Source organism: Limulus polyphemus, unplaced genomic scaffold (assembly GCF_000517525.1).
Source record: "Limulus polyphemus unplaced genomic scaffold, Limulus_polyphemus-2.1.2 Scaffold6924, whole genome shotgun sequence".
In the NCBI taxonomy this organism is placed as follows: Eukaryota; Metazoa; Arthropoda; class Merostomata; order Xiphosura; family Limulidae; genus Limulus; species Limulus polyphemus.
In genome coordinates, this window is record NW_013672534.1 from 36,167 (window position 1) to 43,911 (window position 7,745).

Here is a 7,745-nt window from a genome sequence, read left to right on the forward strand (position 1 = left end):
AAAAAATTTTTGTAAAACATTATTTAAAAGCTCAAGTTGTTAGAAACCTTTGGAGGGAAATGGTACAAGAAGTACGGAAGAAACAGTAAAAATAAAATAAAATGAGTATGTAAAACATGGAAAGGGGATATTTGGGTGTATAAAAGAAAAAAATGTGGAAATAAGAATATTTAAACGTAGAGCCAAAGACAAGATGGAACATGAAAGGCAAAAAAATAACAGAAAGACTGGAAAAAAAAAGTATCAACCAAGAAGGGAAATGGAGATAGGATTCATCTAATTTTTTGGAGAAGTATGTCTGTTGAGCTTATGCTGCGAAGCCAACACGTGCTGTAAATGGGATATTTGGTTGGGATATTTATTTACATAAGCCTTCCACCCCCCACCCCCACCCCCTGATACGTTCTTTGTTTTTTAGTCGACATTCTAGTAGTGGGGTAAGTAGTCGATTTTTTCTGGAAAAAAGTACTCAAAATTGGTTAACTTTTGTATGATCGTGAAAGCAAATCAATCTCCTCCTCGAGTGTTAACAACAGGGTAAAATGAAGATTCCCCCCCCCTCTCTCTTGTGGCTCCTCAGTCGAGTGTTTACTGATGTAAACAGTGAAATCTCGCTCTGATCACGCTAAGTCTCGTTTTATTTAAATATATCAATTTTCCTTGTTAGTTAAACAAAGTACCACCTCGCTGATGCTCAGTTCAAACATTTAAACATCTTTAGAGTTTCGTTTACGTGAACATACACACACACACACATATATGACCTACTGTGGTCAATGCCAGTTGCCATGGCAACGGAATCGTGACGTGGCATTTTTTTCGCGAGGATATAGTCGGAAACAGTAAAATATTTGATCGCTTGCAAACGGCCGTTTTGTGTATAGTAAAACGGATACTGAAGGTACCAATCAGCACGGTTGCCTAACGGTGTTCACGCTTTTCATACTGTATTCCAAGAAGAATTTGGATTTGCTTCAGATATTTGCGCTAAAGTACGCAAGGGGCCATCGCTTTAAACGTCCCTAATTTGGAACTGATAGACTAGAGCGAATGCAAGTAAGCCAACACATCCCTCCCCAGCTCTTAAATTACTCTAACTGAGTGCTACGATTCGTCATTCCACAGCCCGGCCCCCTAACTACTGGGCCACGCCCGGCCTTCTCACGAGAAACATAGTTCGATCAGACTACACGTCGAGGAATGCAATGTCGATAATCTATGGTGTTTATAATAACCCGTTTCGCAGGTGTACAAGAAATATATTATCCAGTTATGAACACTTTGAAAAACGTTGTTTCAAGTGGTTACTGTACGTCACTTCCGTTTTATTGTACGTCACTTCCGTTACTGCACGTCACTTCCGTTACATACTCGTAATTTGAGTGTAATGGCAGCAAGGGAATATTTTACATACTTTTATTTTTCCAATTTACTGTTTCTTTTATTTTTTTCCATACCTGGGTCAGTTTTCCTGATGTTTAAACTCTAACAGTGGAAGGATAGACACTAACCGAGGAATGATGGGATACCTAACTTCCTGCGTCAATGAGAACGTGCGTAAAGACGGAGTAAACCTAGTTTGAAATATTATTATAAGGGATTCATTCGATAAAGGTCTAGACAGAAACTGAGCTAGAGTTAATGAGTGGAAACGTAGAGCAGTTAGCGTATGGGATTATGGATATAAAGTTTCGTGGTTCGCGTCTCGTTACCGTCCGAAAGAAATCGCGCTTCGCACTTTGAGGCCGTGGGTGCACTATAAGAGTGAAGGTCAAATCCTACTATTCTGTTAGAGTAACTCAAGAGTTGATGGTGGGTGATGTTGACTAGCTGCCTCCTCGCGAGTGTATCACTTCAAAATTAGGGACTGGTAGAACACGTGGCCCTCGAGAAGCTTTGCGCGTTAATTCAATAAACAAAGGATACTGATATGAAAAGTTTTCGGATATTGTTTGTTTGTTTGTAGTTAAGCACAAAGCTACACAGTGGGCTATCTGTGCTCTGCCCACCACGGGCATCGAAACCTGGCTTCCAGCGTTGTAAGTCAGCAAAAGTTCACACAAACTCAAATAAAGATTACTTGCGCACAGCCGTCCCTAATTTTAAACTGATAGACTAGAGGGAAGGCAGCTAGACAACAGCACCCACCGCCAAATTTTGGGATACTCTTCTCTGATCAAATAATGGGATTTGACCGTTACTCTTATAGCGCACCCACGACCACAAAGTGTGGAGCGTATTTTTTGAGGCAACGAGTCGTGAACCATGAATCTTCGGATTCGCAGTACGGGCACGCTTAACACTGGATAACGTTCATCCCATGTGAATAAGGGAAAAGAAGCCGTTTCCATGATACGAACAGCACATGGATTAGATATTCTAAGACCTCATGAGTGAAAGCAAAGGAAAATATGTTATAATATGTCAAACACATCACAGCTGCTATGTCCAATGCCGAAGAGGCATTAAGCTCAATACCAGAGCTCATCAGGCCGGCTGAGATACGATAAACATAGTTGTGGTCTAGGTGCTAATCATATCATCTGTTTTTATAAATAACTAAATAACTATTAGGGTTTGTTTGTTTTGAATTTCGCGCAAAGCTACACGAGGGCTATCTGCGCTAGCCGTCCCTAAGTTAGCAGTGTAAGACTAGAGGGAAGGCAGCTAGTCATCACCACCCACCGCCAACTCTTGGGCTACTCTTTTACTAACGAATAGTGGGATTGACCGTTAATTCATAACGCCTCACGGCTGTAAGGGCGAGCATGTTTGGTGGGACGGGGATTCGAACCCACGACCCTCAGATTGCGAGTCGAGCGCCCTCACCACCTGGCCATTGCCGGGCCAAAACTATTAGGGTGCGAATTATAGCAAGTGCATTGTAATTACTGTCTATTTCTATTTAAGTCCTTACAAACCAGAGTTACAGATACAACAGGAAAGGGATCTAACATTAATTTGTTACCTTGCCATGCATTCTGAATCACCTATATATATATATATGTGTGTGTGTGTGTGTGTGTGTACTTACCAGACATTTCAACGTCCCTCAGAATAAATTAATATTTTGTGTAGAATAACTTAAAAAAAGGAAAGCTGACAGGAGGCGTGAATTATTTCTGTATATAGAAAAGCGATCGTTTCTTTGAATGAATAATGTCAATAGCCGAGTTTATCGTAACGTTCCACTTGCAGATTCTGTACATAAATGTCTTTTCGATTACTCTACCATAACCCGCATTCTAACATAACTCGCAGGCGTGGTGATTTATGAATGCGACTAAATAAACCATTTGATATTCAGCTAAGCCTACTTTCTAAGATTTAGTGCAGTGATAATCGTGCTTATAATGGAATAGTGTCTACATTCCTTCGTTGGATAACGGAAGAGGTGGTTATAAGTCATTTCATTCGGATCTTTGTATTGGTCGAATACCGAACTCGTAGCATTTATTTCCTCGTCACAAAGAAATCGTCGCTTTCATCAAACGTGTTCATCGCTTCGTTATTATCATTTTCTGCTACATATCTCGCTCACAACACTCTCTGTGGTTTTGTCCTGCCTTGCAATCTTTCTCTCTCGCTCTCTCTCTCCTTCTTCATTCAGTCTATTCACTTCATAAATTGTTACTTTCCTCTTTCATTCGCTATAATCTCTCTCTCTTTTTCCTTTTCAACTCTGTCTTTAATTTCCCATATTTAATTATACTTCTTCGTTCTTGTGTTCACTACTTTCTCTCGTTGTTTCTGCACTTCACTTCAGACCTTCTGTAATCTCTCTTTCTCTTTCCTTCTTCAGTCTATCTGGAATTTCCTTTCTTAAGTTTCATTTCCTCCTTACATTCACGCTAATCTCTCGCTATCTTTAATCTAATCTTTCGTTCTCTTTAATCTATCTCTCGCTATCTCTACTTCACTCTAAATTCTTGCAAACCTCTCACTATCTTTACTCTAATCTCTCGCTATCTTCACTCTAAACTCTCGCTCTTTTTACTCTAATCTCTCGCTATCTTCACTCTAATTTATCGCTATTTTCACTCTAAACTCTTGCTATCTTTAATCTAATCTCTCGCTATCTTCACTCTAATCTCTCGCTATTTTCACTCTAAACTCTTGCTATCTTTAATCTAATCTCTCGCGATCTTCACTCTAAACTCTTACTATCTTTAATCTAATCTCTCGCCATCTTTACTCTAAACTCTCGCTATCTTCACTCTAAACTCTCGCTATCTTCCCTCTAATCTCTCGCTATCTTCACTCTAAACTCTTGCTATATTCTCTTTGATATCAAGCTGTCTGCTTTAATCCTAAACTCTTCTTTTGTCAGTTTTCTCTTGGTCCATAGTACTTCTATCTTATTTTCTTATATATTCACGTATTTGCTTTTGCATCCGGTGTAACCTGAGCTTCTTCCAAATTTTCACAATTTTTGTATTGTCTATTTTTTCTTTCTCCTTCCTTAGTTCCACTTTCTAAACTTTTTACTCTTATATACACTTATCTCTTGCTTTATATTTGGCACATATAATTAAATATCCTTATGTGTAACCTTGTTTCTTTCATTCACATGGCTTTCCGTCAGTTTTATCTATTGTTTCCTCCATATTTAAATCAATTTCATACTTCCTGTCTACACGTGCTGTCTAAATGTCTCATGTATTTTATTACTTCTATCACATTCATTTTTCCTCTGGTTATTAATTATCTCCAAATTCACTCCAGTTAGTGGTTATTATGTTAATTTCCCCATATTTTCCCCTCTTTTTTTTTGTCATGCTTCCAGTATTTTAGTGTATTCCATTGTGCTGCCTTTCACGCTCAGCGGAGTTTTTTTTATTCATCTTTTACTTTCTTAGCTAAGTTTCTTTCTATAGAACTGCTATCACTAAACAAATCTTGTCCTAGAACTAGTACAATGTAGCATCCCACCATGCTGCGCCGCCCCCTGCTGGAGGCTTTTTCTACAGCAGAATTGATATTAAAATTTTCAATAATGAATAATGGAAATCGATCCCTTTTTCGCGTATTGTTTAAATATATATATATATATACATCTTCGTTGCTATCCACAATTTCTTGAATATTTTAAACTTTAAAGAATGGCAAATATATATTGAATGATTTTAAAATAAATTAAATATTTTCTCTCAAGCATCTATAAATTTGTTTTAGCCAATCACAGCCGACGTATAAAACTTGTTTTAGCCAATCACAGCCGACGTATAAAACTTTTGTTTTAGCCAATCACAGCCGACGTATAAAAATTTTCCACCAGATGCTGCCGTAATTTTGTTTGTTTGTTATTAAGCACAAAACTACACAAAGCTGTACCGACCGCTAGTATCGAAACCAGATTTTTGGCGTTATAAGCCCGCAGACTTACCATAGAGCTTTCGTGGGGGGGGGGGTGACGTCACAAGCATAACTTACTTGTTCAGATAACATTTTATGGAATAGTACATGTTAATTTTAATCTGCATCAGTTTACATTGTGCCTAACATTTAAACTTGCAATAAAAAAGGCATAATCGAGTTTATAAGTCAAAAAGCTTAATTTTAATAGCGTATTCATAATCCATCCTTCACATTCAGTTACAGCGCCATCTATCTTAACCTGAAAACATTACTCTATAATTCCGAACTGCGTGCACAATATAATACACGTAAATATTTCACGTGTTATCAGTTCACTAAATTATGTGCCTTTTTGAGGCTTAAAATGTAATGTTTATAATCTAAAGTAGTGTATAGCACGTCAAAAATGACGGGACGAGTACTACCACCCCCACCCCTAACCTCACATTTCATAGTTAACTGAAATAAATAAATATTTGCGAAATCAAGCTTGACCAACACAGAGGCAGTCAAACGTCGGCAAATTCCTTTGTCAGCCAATCAAAATTTAGATAATTCATGAAATGAATTTGTGGCGTATTCATAGAATAATTATTGGCGAAAATCTGTTAGATTAACAACTTCTGATGTATAGAAAAGACAGTGCGTTTTGGTAACGCTATGTCCCAACAATGGCTTTTATGTCATGGTACTTAGTTACAAAAGTATAACCTAATATTGTTGTTAGTCTATGTACTGAAAGTATAGAATGATATATATATACAACAAAACTGGAAAAACATTTGTTGATTTCATAATTTAGAGTTTCCGTTGGTTAAAGAGGTTTGTATTTTTATTATTAAAAACGTTGGTGATATAACAGAAAATAGTTTAATTCAGAAAAGATTTAAGTTTAAAATTGAATCGATATTTTTACTTTCATGATAAATGTTATGCAATTGACTCTCGGTTAGGTGATCCTACGCTACGTCTTTACTTTAGGCTTATTATACCAACACTCACGACACTTATAAGGTTTCACGGCACTCTCCTCTCACGGCCCTCTTGCATCCCCGTCACAAAAATCGTAATGGGCAGATAGTAATCGAACTATTCTATCTGGATAAATGCATTTTGGCTTTTATGACTCCTCCTATTTCGAGAAAACAAGCGTGACGTGACGCACGTTGGCTTTTATATAGGTTAGATGTATGTCATTATTATCAAGACAATTTTATAACCTAGACGTCTACCATCGTCATCAGGAAATGTTTATAATATAACATAGATGTATGCCATTATCATCAAGACAATTTTATAACCTAGACGTCTACCATCGTAATGAGGAAATCTTTATAATATAACCTAGATGTATACCATCATCATCATGAAATATATATAATATAACCAAGACGTATAACATCGTCATCATAATATGTTTATAATATAACCTAGATGTATACCATCATCATCATGAAATTTATATAATATAACCTAGATGTATACCATCCTCATCAAGAAACGCTTATGATATAACCTAGATATATACCATCATCATGAAATGTATATAATATAACCAAGACGTATAACATCGTCATCATAAAATGTTTATAATATAACCTAGATGGATACCATCGTCATCATGAAATGTTTATAACAACTCCTAGACGTATATCTTCATCATCATGAAAAGTTTATAATATAGCCTTTATGTATATCACCCTCACCATTTATAAAATATTTGAATTTTTGTTGAGATAGTTAACATAAAAAAATCTTATATAGTAATCGTGTATTTCTAGCTTCTGTGGTTATTTACGTCAAGGAAAGACTGAATCCTTGAGAAAAAGCAACTGAAAATTCGAGACTGAAAAAAAAAGTTTCAAAATAGTTTTTTTTCTCTCTCTCTCTCTTTAGAACAACAGTTAAAAGTGGTCAGTGTTTTTAATGGGTTTATTCTGTTTTTCTTTGTTTTGTTTTTTCTCTGTTTAGACCAAATCTAGAACAAGGAAAGCAACAACAAGGATTTTCAATGCCGAAAAAACATAAAACAGTTCGCCACGAGGCCGGACACCAGGAGAAAGTAAGTGATTATGTAATCTCAGTTCAACCAAGCATTATTGCTGAGGAAAGATACATATGTGGCTTGAGTCACAAAAGTATTTATTTAGTCCATTAATTTCACCAGACTCAATCTTGATGTATTCTTAGAAGTTAAAGACAAAACAAATATGGCAGGTTAAGTTTAAAGGTGCCCGTACGAGTATTCAATGCTTACGATGACCACTAGGAGGCGATGTAATAATTTATAATGCCAGAAAACAAATACTGACCAAATATTGCACGGTCACAATTAACGCCATTTAATATTAATATCCAATTTTTGATTTTTCAATTTGTTTTTAACC

The 7,745-nt window shown here is 36.4% G+C and overlaps 1 long non-coding RNA gene across 1 annotated transcript in view; it reads left to right on the plus strand.

Moving 5' to 3' along the window:
• LOC111089654 overlaps positions 1 to 7,412 on the plus strand; it is a 24,473-nt gene extending 17,061 nt beyond the window's left edge. The window contains exon 2 of the long non-coding RNA XR_002613872.1: positions 7,330 to 7,412. This is a non-coding gene — a long non-coding RNA (uncharacterized LOC111089654). The remainder of the gene's footprint in view (positions 1 to 7,329) is intronic.
• Positions 7,413 to 7,745: the final 333 nt, after the last annotated feature.